The 20689-nt window shown below is 41.6% G+C and overlaps 1 protein-coding gene across 29 annotated transcripts in view; it reads right to left on the bottom strand.

Moving 5' to 3' along the window:
• Positions 1–20689, bottom strand: part of THRB (thyroid hormone receptor beta) — a 445747-nt gene that overhangs the window by 245888 nt on the left and 179170 nt on the right. For all 29 annotated transcript variants that reach the window (XM_086380846.1, XM_086380832.1, XM_086380822.1 and 26 more), the window contains exon 2: positions 11822–11893. The gene's annotated coding sequence lies outside the window, so the exon portion shown is untranslated. The remainder of the gene's footprint in view (positions 1–11821; positions 11894–20689) is intronic.

The raw sequence follows: 20689 nt of genomic DNA, 5'->3' as shown, positions 1-20689 counted from the left end.
AAGCATATTGGCAGTACTTTCTGTACCTTCCATTGGCATAGCATGGTGTTTTGCATAGAGAAAAGCTTAATACATATTTTACAACATATTTTCCCAAAGGGCCGTGGAAACTAGCTGTTCCACCTATTATTAGCAGAAAGCACAGTTCCAAACCAGAAATTATTGTGTCTTGGTATGATCTCCAAACATCTCAAGAAAAAGCTGTCTAATCAACATGGTCTTAAGGGTATTCATGAAATAAGTTGACACAACACAGAAATCAACAATCACAAAAACTGTGTTTAACACAAACAGGTAATTTGTACATTTTGGATGAATTTTTGTTCTTTCAAATAAAGGTTGAAGAACCCTCTCATTTTACTGATTCTAATGAATATATTTATGGATTAAGAAATTTGAATTTTGCACCTAGTTCAACCAAAAACTTATTATAAAAACTGTTGGTAAATCTTAAAGATAAAGGTTTAAAACATCCATCAGTAGATAATGGAATGGTCTAATTCCCATCAAACTATTCTAGGTTTTAATCAGATGCTATCGTATGAATTTAAAATAGAATTTTTAAAAGATAGATGTATAAACTAATAACAGAGTGATGCTGTAGTTTAAAAAATAAGATAAAATTGACAGTTTGGGGAAACATAACGAGTTAGAGCTTCATCTCACACTATGTACTCTAGAGAAGGCAGGATGGATTTAGAAAGTAATCCTTTTAAGGAAACTTAAAAAATTCGAGAAAATATTAAATAAAATTTAATAAAATAAACATTTCAAGTTGAGTATTTAGTGGATCCTTGCTTGGGAAAAATGAACATGAAAATAATGAAAGAGACTACAAAGGAAAGGATATTCATATAAAGATATGTTCATATAAAGATATGTTCATATAAGGATAAACTTATATGAATTAAATTTTGAAACCCTAGGACAACAGATAAAAATATAAGAGCAACCCATACTCATTCAATAGATATTTACTAAGCATCTACTATATTCCAGGCATTATTTAGGTTTCGGTAATTATCTATCTACCTACCTACATATCCATCCATCCATCCATCCATTTATCTAACAGATAAAGGTCTGTACAGCCTTGCTGTCAAGGAGTCTACATTCTAGTGGAGAGAGGCTGATGTTTAACGAAGCACATTCTCAACACTTAGCATGGGCTGTACAGCCTTGCTGTCAAGGAGTCTACATTCTAGTGGAGAAAGGCTGATGTTTAACGAAGCACATTCTCAACGCTTAGCATGGGCTGTACAGCCTTGCTGTCAAGGAGTCTACACTCTAGTGGAGAGAGGCTGATGTTTAACCAAGCACATTCTCAACACTTAGCATGGGTAAAGATGAAGAGTGCTATGGAAGGAAAGGAGGGATAAGAGAGAGGACTAGAAGTGCCAAGGGCTGTGCTTGTTGGGTGGCTGAAGTATTAAACAGGGTGGCCAGACATCAGTGAAGGAGAAGATTCAAATAAAGACTTTCAAGAGGTACGGGAATGAGCCCAGTGAGTGTCCTGGGGGTGGATGAGGCGTTCCAGGAAGAGGGAACAGCCATCTGCTAGTAAAGCAAAGGCAAAGGAAAAACGGGAAAAACATTTGTGACACATGAGATGAGCTGAGAGATATCCTTAATAGGGAGAAGCATTTTTGGAAACTGGTTAAAAACATCAGTATCTTACAGAAAATGGGCAAATGGCATGAACAGAAATCTTGGCATGAAAGTCAATAAAAGTGAAATATATCCAGTCTTACAAGGAATTGAAAAAGTATACATTAAAGTAACCTCACTCTAGGGAAATCCAATTTGTGAAGATTAAATAGTCAGTAAAGATGTGACGAACTGGACTCTCTTCGTGGAAGCATAAAACAACACAACATTTTGTCAAATGTTAAGACAACATCTGTGGGAAGGTATATTTACCATGACATGTAAATGATTAATACCTAGGTAACCTCCAAACTGGTTTCTGGCCCAGCATACATCTGCGGGCATTTGAAGCCTCCATATGAATGTTCCATAAACACCTCTGAGTCCAAATGTCCAAAATGATTTCCTGCAGCCACAATACCAATCCCCAAAGCTCACCTTCTGTTTCAGCAAATGGTACCAATGTATATCTGTGCCTAAGACACAGACCCATCCTCATGGCTTCTCTCTTGCTTCCTGAATTCCATCATTCCCGTGTCTCATCAACGCTACTTTTGTAATATTTCCTGAATCCATCCCTTCCTCTCCATTTCCACCAGAATGGTCTTCGCTCAGCTCTCACCATTTTATACCTAAGCTGAGTAACAGCTGCTTGCCTGGCCCTCGATAGCCAATCTCAGTTCCACCTCATCCGCCCCTTCATTACCACAGGGCTCCTTCTAAAATACTAAACTGGGTCAAATCACCACTTCATTTACATTTTCAAGTGGCCCCTACTGCTGTCAGGTTAGAATCCAAACGCCGTAGAGGCAGACTTGTGTGAGCTGATCCCTGATCATCAGCTGTCATGTCCTGCCAGTCTAAACTCTTCACTCCATCCATCATAATTTCCCTGTGAATTACACACCGCACCTCCCTGCCTTCATCCATGCCATTGTCTCTGCTTGCCCCCGCCACCACCCCACAACCTATACTGCTCACCAGACAACGTCTCTTTCCCTTTTCAGACTCAATTGGCACAAGATAAAATCTTTGCTTTTAGTGTTGATCAGCCTGAGTTAGTGTATCTCAAAGTTAAGCATGCATCAGTCATCTGGATGGCTTGTTAAAGTTTCCAGGGTTTCCACCGCCCAAGGTTTTGAGTTGGTCGGTCTGGGGTGGGGCCTGAGAATCTGTATTTTAACAAGTTTCCAGGTGACGTGGATGCTGTCTGTCTAAGGGCCACACTCTGAGAACCACTTGTCTGGAGAAGTCTTCATTGAAGAAACTCAAGTTTGGCTGGCTGCTCGCTTTTTCATTCATTAAACAAGTGTTCGCTCTGTGAATATGTGTCTACTCCAGCCCGTGAATTAGGTCAGGTATTCTGCATAGAGGTATCAAGAGAATCTCTCTCTCTCTGACAGGAAGGAGGCAGGACTGACGTGTACAGTTCTGCAGGTTGGACACTGTGTAAATGGTGCCCAGTGACATACTGCAGTTAAGCCAGAGGTGATGGTCCTGGCCCTCAGAGAAACAAGCCTTTGGTTAACAGAGCAGTGTGATGGATGTCATTATACAAAGAGGCAAGATTTTCTTTGAGACATGAGCAGAACCTCCAAACCCAGCTATGCACTTGGGCAAAAGAGTCAGGCGAAGCTTGCTAGAGGATGTGATGCGTTCAGGGAGCATGGAAGGGTGAGGAGACGTTACTAGAGGGGAGGGGGGACAGCAAGGCTGGAAGGAAGCCTCACAGAGACACAGAGACACAGCATATGCGGTGGCAAGTGGACTGCTGTGGACGGAGAAAAGAACGTCGGGAAGGAAGCCTCACAGTAGAGACACAGAGACACAGCATATGCGATGGCAAGTGGACTGCTGTGGACGGAGAAAAGAACGTCGGGAAGGAAGCCTCACAGTAGAGACACAGAGACACAGCATATGCGATGGCAAGTGGACTGCTGTGGACGGAGAAAAGAATGTCGGGAAGGAAGCCTCACAGTAGAGACACAGAGACACAGCATATGCGATGGCAAGTGGACTGCTATGGACGGAGAAAAGAACGTCGGGAAGGAAGCCTCACAGTAGAGACACAGAGACACAGCATATGCGATGGCAAGTGGACTGCTGTGGACGGAGAAAAGAATGTCGGGAAGGAAGCCTCACAGTAGAGACACAGAGACACAGCATATGCGATGGCAAGTGGACTGCTATGGACGGAGAAAAGAACGTCGGGAAGGAAGCCTCACAGTAGAGACACAGAGACACAGCATATGCGATGGCAAGTGGACTGCTGTGGACGGAGAAAAGAATGTCGGGAAGGAAGCCTCACAGTAGAGACACAGAGACACAGCATATGCGATGGCAAGTGGACTGCTATGGACGGAGAAAAGAACGTCGGGAAGGAAGCCTCACAGTAGAGACACAGAGACACAGCATATGCGATGGCAAGTGGACTGCTATGGACGGAGAAAAGAACGTCAAGGCCTCCACTCACTTTGTCCAACAGGAGGGGCATTCGCTTAATTTGAAGAAATTTTTTAAAATTATGAAATATTGCACATATTCACACATACACACAATGAAATATTTCATGTATATATACATACATAGTGATATATATACACACAATGGAATATTTCATGTATATATACATACATAGTGATATATATACACACAATGGAATATTTCATGTATATATACATACATAGTGATATATATACACACAGTGGAATATTTCATGTATATATACATACATAGTGATATATATACACACAATGGAATATTTCATGTATATATACATACATAGTGATATATATACACACAATGGAATATTTCATGTATATATACATACATAGTGATATATATACACACAGTGGAATATTTCATGTATATATACATACATAGTGATATATATACACACAGTGGAATATTTCATGTATATATACATACATAGTGATATATATACACACAATGGAATATTTCATGTATATATACATACATAGTGATATATATACACACAGTGGAATATTTCATGTATATATACATACATAGTGATATATATACACACAATGGAATATTTCATGTATATATACATACATAGTGATATATATACACACAGTGGAATATTTCATGTATATATACATACATAGTGATATATATACACACAATGGAATATTTCATGTATATATACATACATAGTGATATATATACACACAATGGAATATTTCATGTATATATACATACATAGTGATATATATACACACAGTGGAATATTTCATGTATATATACATACATAGTGATATATATACACACAATGGAATATTTCATGTATATATACATACATAGTGATATATATACACACAATGGAATATTTCATGTATATATACATACATAGTGATATATATACACACAGTGGAATATTACTCGGCCATTAAAACAATGAAAGAGCGCCATTTGCAGCCACATGGATGGACCTGGAGATTATCATACGAAGTGAAGTAAGTCAGACAGAGAAAGGCAAACGTCATGACATTGCATTTAGGTGGAATCTAAAATACGATGCAGCAAAACCAATACAATATCGTAAAGTTAAAAAATAAAATAAATTAAAAAAAAGAAATAAAAAAAAATACGATGCAAAACAGAAACAGACTCAGAAACTTAGAGAACAGACACACAGTTACCAAAGGGGAAAGGTGGGGAGGGGAGGGATAAATCAGGAAGATGAGCTAACATGTCCCCACTACAATACATAAAATAGGTAACTTACTGTATAGCGTAGGAAATCTGTTTACTATTCTATAATAATCTAAATGGGAAAAGAATTTGGAAAAGAATAGACGTGTATGACTGAATCACTGCTGTACACCTGAAATTAACACAACATTGTTAATCCACTATGCTCTGGCATAAAGGAAACAGTGTTTTTAAAAGGGATATGAAACAATATTACAGACACACAAGGGTCCACCATTCAGCCTTGCTCTATTAGCTCCACCTCTCTCTTTATAAGACATAAAACAAGGAAACACAGCAACCTATCTCCCTGTCTCTCCCCCCACCCCTCCCCTCCCCTCCCCCGCTTCACCAAGCTAGCCACTATTTTACAGTTGGCGTCTTTTTCCCATGCATGATTTTGTACTTTTACTACGTAAGTGCACAGGCATTTACATCTTAATGAGAGACTCTGTCCAGGACATTACAGCAGAAATTACAGCGCTTGCCTCGACAGGCTTCCTGCGAAGAGACAGGGAGCAGCAGGCAGCCAGGGCCCCGTCAGCCCAGCTCCTCTCCACTGGGTGGTGGGAAGAAGCAGGCCTTGGGCTAGCTTCGCATGATGCCACTGGGCGGTGCAGCAGGGGGTCAGAGGAGAGGGCTGTGAATCAAAAAATCACGTTCTGCTTGTTCAGCTGATTTTAAAAGCGAAAATGAAAACGCACGTTGCCTTGCAGTCAAAGCTGTCAAACGGGCAGGACCAAGACAGAGGCACTGACGAACTCGGTCACCGTGCCCGGCCTGGTGTGTCACCCGCACAAGGTGAGTGTGTGGGTGTGGGTGTAGCATGTCCTGTGGACGCAAAGAATTCCAAAACACCCGGCTACATCCTACCAGCACCACAGACGGGCTTTGATTTCGATATCTGCAAAATGGCAAGACATGACCTGCTGCCCACTGGCTTAACAATGGATGTGGTGATGGCATGGAGCTGAACTTCCTTCTCACTGGGAAGAGCTCTTGGGGCGTCCCTGGGGCCGCTAGTGGTAAAGAACCCACCTGCCAATGCAGGAAACGTAAGAGAAGTAAGACATGAGGGTTCAGTCCCTGGGTCGGGAAGACCCCCTGGAGGAGAGCATGGCAGCCCACTCCTGTATTCTTGCCTGGAGAATCCCATGGACAGAGGAGCCTGGCGGGCTACAGTCCAGAGGGTCGCAAACAGTCAGACACGACTAAAGTGACTTAGCACAGCACAATGAAAAGTCTGTACAGTTACAAATGTATGATCCTTCTCCTCCTAAAGTTAAAGAAAGAAGAGTGAGTGAGAGGAGAGAGACAGAGACAAAGAAAGAAAATCTGGTTTCCTTTTCAACCTCGATTTTCCCGTTTCCCCCAGCTTGATTTCTTATGACCCCTTCTTAGTGATATTTACAACGCCTTCACCGCTTAGTTCCTTTAAAAGTCTACAGTTTAGCTTCTTTTTATTTTTCCTTTTTCTTTGTTTAGAGATGCCAAAGTTTGAAAATCATTGCAGTTGGTGGGAGGGGCCCTCAAAAAGTTTTATGCAGTTTGTGTTGTGCGTATGCGTACGTTATTCACCTGTGCATTATTTACCTATTGCCCATAGACTGCATCGCTACCTTCCCAGCCAATGATCCGTATGTAAAAACACCATGAGATTTGTTTTTGTTTATCCAGATCCTGTTTCCTGGAAATTTAGCTAAATGTCTTTCCTGGGTTTCCATTCATATATATATATATGTATGTGTGTGTGTACATAGTATATATGCACACATATATATTTATTCATATATATGCACATACATGGGCTTCCCTGGTGGCTCAAGGGTAAAGAATCTGCCTGCAGTGCAGGAGACCCGAGTTTGATCCCTGGGTCAGGAAGACCCCCCTGGAGGAGGGCATGGGACCCACTCCAGCATTCTTTCCTGGAGAATCCCATGGACAGAGGAGCCTGGGGGGCTACAGTCCATGGGGTCACAGTCAGACACGACTGAGTGACTCAGCAGCAGCAGCAATGTACACACACACATATTCATATGTGTACAGGCATATGAATATGTATATAATGTATTTTTATACACATCCACACACCTCACAAACATGTGTGTGTATGTGTTTGTTGAAATGCAGTTTTGAACTGCATGGCTAATAAATTAATAAATTCTCCTTGGTCAATGCATTCTTCACAAAGTCCATCACACCGGTCTCTCCTGACCCTAATGCCACCTTAGTAACACAAAGCTCATCACTACAGACTGGAGGCCTCCACTGCTTCCAGCTGGCTGCAAAATCAGCTCCTCCAAAGCACCACCCTGACCGTGCCTCTCCAAAACGGAAAAGCCTTCAACAGCTGCCTGATTGTGACCAATCTTCTCGGTGCCTCCATTCCATTATGACCAGATCTCACTTATGGATGCAAAGTACGTTTTCCAGCTCCATTTTTCAGATTCTTTTGCAACCAGGAGTTAGTAGATGAGACTGCAGGCAGAAACCATGAGGGGAAATTCAGAGAAAGTCTCCTAGAGAGTGAAACCAGCTGTTAATGGGTGCCTTTTGCCCCCCTCTTCCCATCTTCCCTGCTGCCTTGAATTTATGTGGGAGGGCTAGAAGTCTAGCAGCTATGATCACCCAGGAGGTAACCCTGAAGATAAAGTCACATGCTTGAGAACAGAAATTCAGAAAGATAGAAGGTACCTGAGTCCCTGATGGTAACAGAACCACCCCCAACTGCCCTGGAGAGAAAAATAAATTTTGTGTTTTTTTACTGTTATTTAAGATTTTTGGCAAAAGGCAGGCCCAACATAGTAGTTTGTTCTCTCTCCAATTCTAGCTATTTCTCTGCTCTGGCCAGTGTAATATGATGATCAGTTTTTTATTCTTCTTTTAAAATTTTATTCATTTTTTAATTGGAGGATAATTGCTTTACAAGATGGTATTGGTTTCTGCCACACATCAACACCAACCGGCCATGGGTATACATATGTCCTTTCCCTCTTGAACGTCCCTCTCATTTTCCAATCCATTCCGCCCATCCGTTTTGTCACAGAGTACCAGATCGTCTTGGGACAAGAGCTTACAGATAGAAAGGTTTGCATTCGCACCCAGCCTGACCGCTACGACATCCTCAGGCCCTGTTCCTTATTCCTCCCGCTCAGTTACCTTGTCTGGAAACTGAGAAGAAGAATATGCACGTTAAAGGCTTTGCTGTTTTTCTTTCACCCAGTTTCTTGGTTGTTATTGGCCCCAAAGCATCAATAGAGACAATAACTGAGGGAGGGAGAAGGAGATAAAATTCAAACCAGGATGTGTTCCCACTTGTTCACAGCCCTTGTCAGCAATTTAGGGGTCGAAAAGGTTCAGGTTGCTAAGTTTCAAAAGTCAGAGGGAAAAAATATCAACCAACTGGACTTCAGTTATTGATATTTTATGCATAACTGAAATCTGAGTAAACATATGTTGCATTTTCCAAACACCCCTTTCCCTGTAGATAAATGCATACATACATACACACACACAAAGATTTCAAGAACGTTGGCCCTGGGGGAATCACTTGTCCCAAGTCCCTGGAATGGAGAAGTCACACAATTCTTGGTATTTGCCATTTGGATAAATTAACTCATAATGAATGACTTGAAGAAACAATTCCTTTTAAATGGCACTGAATTGCAAAGAAGCAAATTCTGCTCAGACTCTTCCATCCTGCAATTTCATTTCTGCTCTTATGCACATTAACCTAAATTGGCTGGATACAAATCTTGCTGAATTAAATTTGATTTGATGAGAACATTTGCGTGTCCGTGCAGGCAGAGTGCAGTATGTGTAGGTTTTTCAAATGTTATTTTAAATGTTCTTTGACGAATGATTCAGCTTTGCCATAACTTCAAGAGTGAACTAAATTTTTGGTCCTGCGGATACATCTTGTGAATGAACTAGATCATGGCCCTTTGCTGGGAAATCACTGAAGGAGCAGTTTGTTTTTTTCCTGAAGAAAGCCACACGGCCTCGGAGGCAAGCACACTGGACACAATGCACGCTCTGGATCACCCTGAGATTGGCTGAACCCACGGACGCGGAGCCCAAGGATGAGGAGGGTCGACTGTACTACATCATCGTGTCGACTTGGGAGCATCGGGCACCTGTGGATTTGGGTGTACCGGGGGACCAGGAACTACGCTGTGCCTTTAAATCCTTGCTGCCTCTGCCTCCCGTGACCCTCTCTTACCATCACCCGACACTGTTTAAAACCTCCTGGCTCTTCTCAGTCCAGCTTTCTCATCAAGCTCTAACGGGCAGGCTTGGCCACTGGGTCATATCTTCCTGGGCCCAGGACACCAGCAAGCGTTTCAACCCAAATGATAACCTTCCATGTTACTGCCAGACTTTCTAAAACACACAAACAAAAACTCAAATAGACTTGGCTCCAAGTATTTCTGGGGGAGAAAAGCCCATTTTAAAGGATGCTTTATTCAGGTCACTAAAGGCCAGAATTCCAACCTCTCACCAGAAGTTCCACTCTGAAAAGATACAGAAGAAGGACTCTTGCATTTCACAGGTCCCCAAAGAGAATTCAGATGAAAGAGTAGAGGTTAAAAAATTATGGACAATTCCCTGAGCATTATCCACAGTCCATGTCCAAGAAATGCATGAATCAAGTATTGTACTTGGGACCTCAACCCCTAGAAATCCCCTACATTCTCCTTTAGCTGCATTACGGGCCAGAAGGTATTCAGGGGTTCTGTTGTCTGAAATTCTCTGAGGTTTTTTTTTTTTTCTAGTTTTGGTAGTTATTGAACAAAGAAAGTGCTGGAAAAGCAGCGTGGCCTCTTGTCTTCTCCAACTTTGCATAATGACTATAAACCCCACTCAACAAAGAGTGCACGTGGCTTTAAGAAAGACCATCAGTATTTTCAGTATTTCAGGAAGTTCTCAGTAATTTTTTTGCTCTCAGCTAGTTTTGTTTTTGCTTCATTTTCCTTTGTTGCTTTCGTTTTTTAACAGAGGTAGACTTTACGTATGGCAAAAAGGAAACGGGTTTTGACAAGTGCCATGTAGCACACACGTCTATGAAGACAGACGTGTCTATCACCCCAGAAAATTCCCCGTGCCCCTGCCCAGCCAAGCTGGTCTCTCCCCAGGGTAACCACTATTTTGATTGCTATCATCACAGAATCATTGTGCCTTTTTCAGAACAAGGTAAAAATGGATGAATACAGTGTAGTTTTTAAGTGACTAATGTCTCATGTTTTAAGCATCTATAAAACACCTCTTGGCTTTCTTATCTGCAAATTGAGGGGCCTGCCCTGTGAAAACAGTGGGCAAGTCTTCTGAGGAGCTGCAGGTTTCCTGGGAGCCTGAGAAGCCACCTTGACTGGGGGTGGATGGCATGCGAGCAGAAGCGTGGGCTCCTCTCCTCCCAGCAGAACAGCTGTACTTTTCCGTGTCTTACAAATTGCCTTTCACTGGAAGACTGCATTCAAGTGTTCTTTGTAAAAAAAAAAAATTTTAAGTTGGAGAAGTGCAGGTCTAGCCGATTCTTACCGATCCCTCTCCCTGGAACATTCTATAAATTACAAATCGTGTTTCTGATATGAGAGCCGGGACTGGCCCCCTGGAGGGAAGGCTGGGAGACAGCGGCAGCCAGACGAGGGGCCCCCGGGGAGGCCAGGGCCCCGAGCTCTGTAATATTAGCACTGGCGACAATCAGATAGCGCCACCCCAACCGAGGCGGCTGGACAATAGGCCAGAGGCGCTGGCGATGGCAGGCACAAAGACAGCATTCAGGAGGCCCGGCTCCACCGCCAGCCAGGGCTGCACAGACGCCACAGACCCCGGCCCAGCCGGAATGTCACCTCGCCGCCAGAAAGCCATCTTTCCTGGTTAGCTTTTAAACTGCTAAAAATAATAAACACAGAGAGGGAAGTGCTGACACGATCTTAACTGCAGAGACAAACTGAAACCGTTGTTATAATAACGTCAACAAACCGGGTTCCAAATGCCATCCAGCACTCCAAATATCAACAGTGGGGGACTGGAGGGAGGCTGGGAGACTTGTCCGTGTAGAAAGCGGGTCTTCACTGCACAGTTGCTTTCGTCTACCTGACTCGCTCCGACCCAGGGTAGAGATGTGATCCTTCTGCCTTCTTTAGCACTCAAGGAAGGGAGGTTGGAGGGAACTCTGGTTCTGCATCCACCGTTTTCCCACATAACAAATGACAAGAGGGCTCCTTTCTCTCTGCTCCCAGTTATTACTTTTTTTCCCCAAGGGAATTCGAAGCATCCTTTTCTCCATTATGTTTATTTTTAACTGGCTGAATGCTTTGTATTTCTCCTCAATACCTACAGAGTTCAAAACTATCTTAAATAACAACACCAGCAATGCATAAGCAAGAAGATCATTCCCAGAATGCCGCAAAGTGACAATCATAAAATCACGAATCTGCAAACAAGCGCAACATCTGACCTGCCGATCCATGAGACCCCGTGTGGAACTTGGCACCCACGCAGGACGGCCAGTGGGAGGGAGACTGCAGATCTGGAAAAAGAGAAACATAAGAAGATAAACAAAAGTGTTTTTTTGTTTTAAAGTCCCCCAACATTTGCTTAATCCGCCACTGTTCTTCTATGTTTGAATAGGGTCTGGTTTCAGAGCTGTCTCTGATTTTGAATACATGCAAATAGACTTAGATAAAACCCCATTCCAAAGAGGAGCCGGTTTCAGAGAAAGGGACTTTAACACAAGGATTCTAATAACACATTTTGGGATGGGACAGGGTTTCTGAGTCCCAAGGACCTACTTTCCTGTGCACAGGATTCCCGGCCTTGGAAGAGGTCTAAAAGGCAAACGTGAACTTAAACAATTTAGAACTTCTGTGCTAAACACTGTGCAGCTGGGTGTCAGAAGAAGGTCCCCAGGGTGGGTCCTAACACGCCCCAGCTGCGGCTGTGCCCCTGTGAGTCGGCAGGAGGCGGGGCCGAGAGGACCACGGAGATGCTGGATGGTGGCAAGTGCGGTGATGCTGGGGACACTTCCCCCGTGTCTTCTAAACAGATGAAAGAGAAACTAGGGCGTTTGCTCTCGCAAGAGATGACGCCTCCAGTGCCTGTCTGCACAGCAAGCGAGGGGCTGCTCTTCCAGTGACTGTGGGCCCATGGCTGCTGTTGTGAGGAGCTTAGAAATCACGGGGAAGCAGAGGTTGGCGAGGGCGAGACAAACATCTGGGTCCCCTCTACCCAGAATGGACCACGGACCTGTTATTATCCGCTCTTTTAAAAAAAGTCAAACAAAATGGAGCATAGGTAAATCTCCTTGACGACCTGCTCCAAGGTCAGACCACCAATTTGTTTGCATGTTTCCAGTAGGCTTTTTTTTTTTTTCCTTTAAACACTTACAATATGAGTCCCCAGGACAAGGAACAGCGTTTGCGTGTATGGTATGAATCTAAGTACATGTATCTGTTGTTCTACATTTGGACTCAGTGTTATGTGTGTGACCTGACCATGTTGAGAGCGCTCTAGCTCAGTCTTAGCTCACTGCCTTTCCCCCAAGCACCATCAAAGCCGCTGTCATGGCATTAAACTGTGTGCTACTTATGTGTGTGTGTGTGCGTATGTAGGTGTGCATGTGTAAGTTTTCTCGGCAACTCCACTCAGCTTCTCAAGATGCTGCTCTTTCTTCTATACTCTGGCTCCATGCAGAGTGAACATTAGGTGTGGTAAAAGGCAAAACGTTTGCTAAAAATTCATCTGCTTATTATAAATCTTCTTCCCTTTTCAATCAATATTAAGGAGTTGACAAGGCAGGAAGAAGTTTGTGTCTGTAACTGTTGTGGCTTTAAATGTGAGTAGATAGACAACCACTGTCTTCAACACTAATACCTAAAAACAAACTTTGCCTTTGTATGAAAATAATATTGAATCTCAATTTATTTTTTGAGGGTATAAATCTGATTTGGATTTTAGAGAATATTTGTGAATCCAAGTCAGTGAAAACAAGCTAAACATTCTCAATAATTAATAACAACAATAAGCAATTTAATACATAACACTTCCTAAGCACGTTTTGTGGGCTGGGTTCGCTAATTTTCTCAGAATTTCATTTAATTTAATAATCACAATGCTTGTATGAGGTAGGCATTATTAATAACCCCATTGTTCACACGAGGAAAAGAGAGGCAGAGAAAGGTGTAAAATTTTGTCCAAAGGCAAACTGTGAAGCAGAGACTAGCTGGGACGCTCACTCAGGCAGTAAGATGTCAGGGGTCTCATTCTGAATTACTGAGAACAAGCTCAGGTTTAAAGATGAAAACAGCAGAGAGGAAAACTGGAGAACAGTGTCACTGAGGTGGCTTCCAAGTTTTGCTATAATACAAATGGACAGCATCTCTTTCATGGTGTGGTTCAAACCAAGAACAAACCAAATTAGAGTTCTCCAAGCAGACGAATTCAAAGCAATTTCCTAGTGATGAAGGAAATTTAAAGTAGCAAGGTCAAGCCCCAGACCTTTCCAACTTAAACAGTCCCATCTTTAATTCTTCTTCTCTTCAGAAAACAGGGAGCTGTGGATTTGCTCATGGCTCAAAGAAGGCATCCCGGTTTGTTTATACAAGATTCAAAGCAAAAATGAGAATCACTCCTTGGGACAACTTTAGCCCAGAATGTGTGTTCTTGAGACGCTTTCAACTGGGACACAAATATATTAGCAGTGTGGTTATTTTGTACTTCCAAAAGATTCTTTTTTATAACTGATTCATATTTATGTTTGGAAGACATTTATTTCTGGGCATGAAACAGTTCATTTTGTTAAGCCATCTGACCTGAGGTAAGGTTGGCACCACTTCCCGTGACTGCTCCCAATTAATGCAAATTGAAGGTTAAAGGATAAATAAAGCTCCTTTAACTTGGTTTATTAATATGTTATTTATAAATGACTCTTTACTTGGTCTATTTTTTTTAGCCTATAACTATGTACAAATGAACTCTAAAGAATGAACTAGAGAATACATAATGTGTATTTTATTGCAAAGTTTTCATTTAAAAAGGGTTACTCTTACAGCAGAAAATGAATATCATCTACCTCTCTATCTTTGTTCTCAGGTCTCCTGTCTGATCCCATAGAGCCTGATATTGACCAACTCCATTGCATTCATGGCGCATCCTCAGCCCTACCTGCCCTTTGGAGCTCCTCTTCCCAAAGAGGTTGGGTCCTGCCTCCTTTAAGTTTGGTTTTGGTCATGTGACTTGCTTCAGCCAATGGCATGTTAGCAAGTATGCTCATGGAGAAGTTTGGAAAAGTTCTTGCTACGTTTATGTGCTTTCTTTGCTCCTCTGTAACTGCCATGAGAACGCACCGGGGCTAGCCTGTCATGCCTGAGAAACACAGGATGGAGTTGACTCATGCCTCAACCAAGACCATTCTAGACCAGCCTAGAGCAGCCAAGCCCCATACATAGGAGCGCACCCAAGATGCTCAGAACCACTCAGCCGGCCCCAGGTGTCCAGGAACAAGGGCAGCCCTGCTTTTTTTTTTTTGTTTGTTTGACTTATAAATTCAAATTCCAACAATTGACTTCTCATATGCTTTATATCTTTCATTTGCATCTGTTAGTAAGCCTTCTCAGTTCCTCTCTTACCGGTTATCGTATAATCATAAAAAGGGAGTGAATGCATAAAGTCTAGCAAAAAATCAATCCCTTAGGCTTGTTGTCCTTCTTATCCTCCAGTTCAGGTCCTGCCCTCGGGGGCAGCCTCTCAGTCACACCTGGGCCCCCTTGTGATGGACAGGACGCTACACAAGGCATTCACTGGCATAGAGAGCTCCATCTACAGGAATATCTGAGAGTCAGAGCAGACACTGCGCTTGAAGGTTAGAAAGGGCCTGAATAGACAGAAAAGGATGTTTAGGGAGCAAGAGCCGTGGAAGCAAAGTGCACGAACCACGGAGGGAGGGAGCAAGTGTTCTGGTTAGACTCAGAGGTTGTGTATTTGGGAGGAAGACGCAGAGAAGGAAGAAAGGCAAAAAAGCTGCAAAGGTGAGAACTGGAAAGAGCTGGGACCACTGAAAAGAAAGGATAATTATGTGATGTTTGTGACCCCATGGACTGTAGCCCGCCAGGCTCCTCCGTCCATGAGATTTTCCAGGCAAGAACACTGGAGTGGGTTGCCATTTCCTTCTCCAATTATGTGATGTAACAGGTGCTAATTATCCCATATATAAATGTGTCAATCTACCATGTTACACACCTTACATTGACACAATGTTATATGCCAAATACATTTTGCTAAAAATAAAAAAAGAGCTTGGAGCCCAATCCAAGCAGATTTGACTTCTTTCTGTTCTGAAGGCAATGGGGAAATGAATTGGTTCTAAGCAGAGAGCAATATGACCCAAATGTGTGTTAGAAATGTTACTCTGATAAAACCTATGGGGTAGATGGGAGGGAGAGAAACAGATGAGGGGTTTGTAATTCAGCACAGACCTCAGGGAGCTCACAGCCTTCCTGAGCACATTGACGGGAGTCTGTGTAGACTTTCAGTTTTCCTAGAAATAGGACAGAGCTTTCACATGGTTTTCAAAGGAGCCCATGACCCTTGACCTTATCAAACACTGTAAACTCCAGAAGCAGGGCATGATCTAGAGAGCAGGGTCACAACCGCACCAGTGGCAATGGGAATGGAAAGGGGCAAACAGGCATAAACATGCGTCAGGCATTACCGCACATAATCTATTAACAGATGGATAGGAAGAGAAACGAAACAAGAGCAATGAAGTATAATGAATAATGTAAATGAAGTATAATGTATAAAAATACTGAATCACTGTGCCGCACACCTGAAACTGATACAATATTGCAAATCAAGTATAATTAATTAAAAAAAAGGGAACAGAGGAAAAAAAAAGGTTTAATTCTGGGCTATTTCCACCTGCTGTTCGTTTCTGCTCCCAGTGAAATGGAGGAAGCAACTCATGTTTCCAAGATCCATAAAGAGCTCCTAGGTTAAAAATTTCAAAGACAAACACAAGGTATGGATGTCACTGCTGTCCCCTTCCCATGCCATCACAGATACTACTAATCAAACCCAAACTTTCCATCCTGCCAGTCCAAACACCATCCCCAAACCCCTCTCAACTAGCTCCCTTCCGAGGCAGCCACTGTTTTTTTCTAGAATGATTATCTTTATTTATAGCATTCACTTTCTTTGGTTCCATAAGGAGGAAGCACCAATGAATGGATGTACTTAACATAAAGTATTAATACTAATAGGACCTGTATATACATATTTATATGCATATCTCCCACATATGGGAAACTTACACACAATCAGGTCACCTGCTAGATCTTATTCAAGTTCTTGAGTTCACTTAATGTTAACTCAAAGCAATTAAATATACATTTGAATGAAGCTGAATTAGGGGGGAAATTTTGGTATGCATGAAAACTTACTCTATTATTAAATAATCATAGTAGAAGTTGAAAATTAGCACATGTCATCATAATCAACTGCTAGTGATCCCCCTGTCTGGTGAAGTCTCAGGCAAGTGGGTATGTAATGTTACCAAAAGCCATCCTTCTATCAAAGTATGATGGGTTGGTCGGTATTTGAAAATCACTAGAGCAGTTTTCTAATTTTGGGTGTTTTCCATACGACATTTGAGGTGTCATTATCAGTTGCCTTCTACATGGGACCATAATAAAGACAGATTCGGATAAGCCAAGCTTTTTCTACTTGTACTTTTGATCAACAAGAAGGTAATTGCTATCTATATGAACACGAAGACTCCCTGTTCCCTTGAACCCCAAACCCCACAGTTTAATCTGTTCAATTCCAAAGATACACCTTTTAGAAACTTGTGTATACATAAAAATATTCCAAGAAAAAAAAATCTCTAGTGTAAAAAATTCCCAGCAGTAATTATTTGATCATGACACACAATAAGAAGCTTGTCCTAATCTATAACACATGTCCGTATATTCGGACGTGTCGCAGGTGGCGCTAGTGGTAAAGAACCTGCCTGCCAGGAAATGCAAGACACTCAAGTTCAATCCCGGGGTCAGGGGTCCTCTGGAGGAGGGAATGGCAGCCCACTCCAGTGTTCTTGCCTGAAGTAGCCATGGACACAGGAGCCTGGTGGGCTACAGTCCATAGGACAGAAAAGAGTCAGACACGACGGAAGTGACGTAGCACGCACACGCACACGCATATCTAGCTAAAACGAAAGGTCCGTAAGATCATATTCTTGCTCATGTGGTGTATTTGGATATTTTCTATTTCATTAACGCTATCCTATTCTTTATAATATACTATTTCATTAAAGAAAAATTACTAATAACCTACTAAATTGATTTCCTTACCCACAAATAGGGCCCAACCCACAGTGTAAAAGGCACTACTGTAGCAAAATAAAGTACCCCGACTTCATTGACCAATGTAAACATATCCACAAAAGATCAATCCTGGGCAACTTAGCAGGAAAAAAAAATCTCTTGGCTCTCTGTCTAGTATCCTGGATGAAACTAAGGTTTGCTGAGCCAATTTTTGTACTTGGTGGTTGACAATGACTGAGAACTGAAAGGCAGAGATCAAATCCTCTCTCCTTCTCAACACATCTCTTCCGCTGGGTCATTTGTACCGTGCAAGTATCAAGCTATTCAATTTTGCTGTCATTTACTGTTCTTTTTCCAACAGCAATGGAAACGCAGGATCGGCTTACTGTCTCCTCTCTTCAGTAGAATTCAATTATTCTCTCTCCTGCCCCTTTGAACAAAGATGGCATTCATCCCTCTGGAAAACCACCCCCAGGGGATCTGCAAACAAAGCCTGGTAGGAAAACCACTACCCACGAAGGAGCAACAGCAGAACCGAGTGTTGAGGATGTCTGTCTGGATTACAGACCAGAACGAACTTTGTAATGATTCTTTTGACCAAGGGCACATGGTTGGAATTGGAGCAACATAATTAACTGTAAAGACAAACTGTAAGAGGATATATGCCTCCAAATTCAGTGGCAGCTACCCCCCAAAAAATCTATTTCTTAAAAGATTAAAAACTATTTCCTCTTTCTAAAAGGAAAAAAGCAAACAAGGACTACAGAATCATCACATAGGAGAATCCTTAGAGGCTTTCTTGCCAGTCCTCTGGTGCCAGAATATTCTTTCTTACCTGTGACTTCTTTGACTTTCACCCACGTACTGCGTGCTCTTTCCCACACATCTAGCTAGTAAAATGCTAGTGAGGGCATCAAAAGCCTGAAGTTTTTCACTTCCACATTCTTTTATTCAGCACTTCTTCTTCTTTGAATTTATCTTACATAAATGGTTATGGATATATATCTTATCTTATATAAATGATTATGGATATATATCATTTATATATATATATATATATACACATACACACACATTCACACACATGAAGCCTCAGTGACAAAGATGCTCATGTAATGTTATCTATAATGGCAAAGAGCTCAAAGAATATACAATTAATTGCTAAAGTGGTCATCTTTGAGTGGCGGGTTATTGGGATTCAAATTTTATTCTATATGCTGTTACTTCACTTGTGTCCGACTCTTTGTGACCCCATGGACCTGCCAGGCTCCTCTGTCCATGGGATTCTCTAGGCAAGAATACTGGAGTGGTACACAGTGGGTATTGCTATTTCCTTCTCCAGGGGATCTTCCCGACCCAGGGATCAAACCTGGGTCTCCCGCGTTGCAGGCAGATTCTTTACCAACTGAGCTATGAGGGAAGCCCATTTATTCTGTATACCTATATTTTCCAAATTTTCCCAAATAAAGACAAAGGAATTGAAAAGAACACATCTGTGCTTGTTCTTATTACTGAGACACTGGTGAATCTCCAGGCACAAGTATGATCAGGCTCTGAGACACTATAATATCTCATAAAACTGAATATCTATCTATATATGTGTGTATATACACACATATATATTTATGAACAGCAATTTCATCCTCAAACTCAACAGCGGTGCATACACATATTCACCAAAAGATCTATACAAAAATGTCCATAGCTGTACTTCTCATAGCCCAAGCTGGAAACAATTAAAATATTCATCCTCCAGTAGAAAGGATATATGCCCACAATGAAATATAAATCACAAATGATGGAATGCCTCACAAACATAATATTAAGCAAAAACAAGTCAGACATAAGGAGTACATTCTACATGATCCCCTTATATAAAACTCAAAAATAGCAAAACTAATCTGTAGTTTTAGAACTCAGGAAAGTTCCGTCTTTGGGGGCAGAAACTGAGGGGGAAGAGGGACAGTTTATTCTTCCTGTCAGTGCTCAATCTCATGATGTGAACGGTGGCTGGCTACGGGGGTGCCTGTACTTTGTGAAAATGTATCAGGTAGTGTGAGGATGACTTGTATACTTAGTTGCAAAACAATGAGTCCCTGGAACCATTTTCCCGAGGAATGGATGCATGCATTTTACAGTATGTTTTAATGGGACGCATGTTCATTTTGCTTCAAAAATAAGTTTATTTATGAGACTTTAATAAATAGCTCATGTTTCCCACTCAGCAGTCATAAAAACATTGACATACACGGTAAAAAGCCGTGATTGGACCTAAAGTACACATGGGATAATTTCAGACATCCCGTGGAGTGTAGAGCAATGCTGTCACTTATGTGACATGGAAAGAAACAGCCTTAAATCACCAGAGTCTTCTGTAAAGAGGTTGTTTAGCATGTTATTCATTTTTCCTTTTTGTAAAGAATAGCAAAAAAATTTGTGTGTGTGTGCATAGCTGCAGGAAATGACCAGCAAAATTTGTATAATGGTTCCCTCTTACCACTGGCTTCTAGAAAACTCAGCCCTAAATTTTGGTTTTCAAACTTTGTTTTTACTATGGCCACAGTAAGAAACACGCTTTATATCATAACCCAAGATACAAATACACACATACATTTGTTAACATACAATTTGGCAAATAATACCCTTACTTTGGGTAATATCCTCTGATATTTTCTATTCTAGCCCTTCATATCCTATTTCATTAAAAATTGTGACCACTCACTTAAATGATTTCATGGACCAAGGCTGCCACTGAATTGGAAAAATATTACAATTATGTAAAGTTTAAAAATAAAATACAATTAGGAAAAAAAAAAAAAAGAAAAGAAAAATATTTTCTAGAGTTCCTGGCAAATAGAAAAAGTTACTGAATATATAATGGTATTCACTTGCATATCAACCAAATCTCCAACTCATTATTGGTGTCTATCTCTGTTTTCTTTTGCTTTTTGCTTTTTCTTATCCTTCATAACTTATGTTAACTTATTCTAGTATATGGATCTTTT

The sequence above is a fragment of the Bos grunniens genome, chromosome 27 (genome assembly GCF_055505025.1).
Source record: "Bos grunniens cultivar Pamir isolate PY7600 chromosome 27, Bosgru_T2T1.0, whole genome shotgun sequence".
NCBI lineage: Eukaryota > Metazoa > Chordata > Mammalia > Artiodactyla > Bovidae > Bos > Bos grunniens.
The sequence above is the reverse complement of the archived record's forward strand: the minus strand, read 5'-3'. Positions and strand labels throughout refer to the sequence as shown.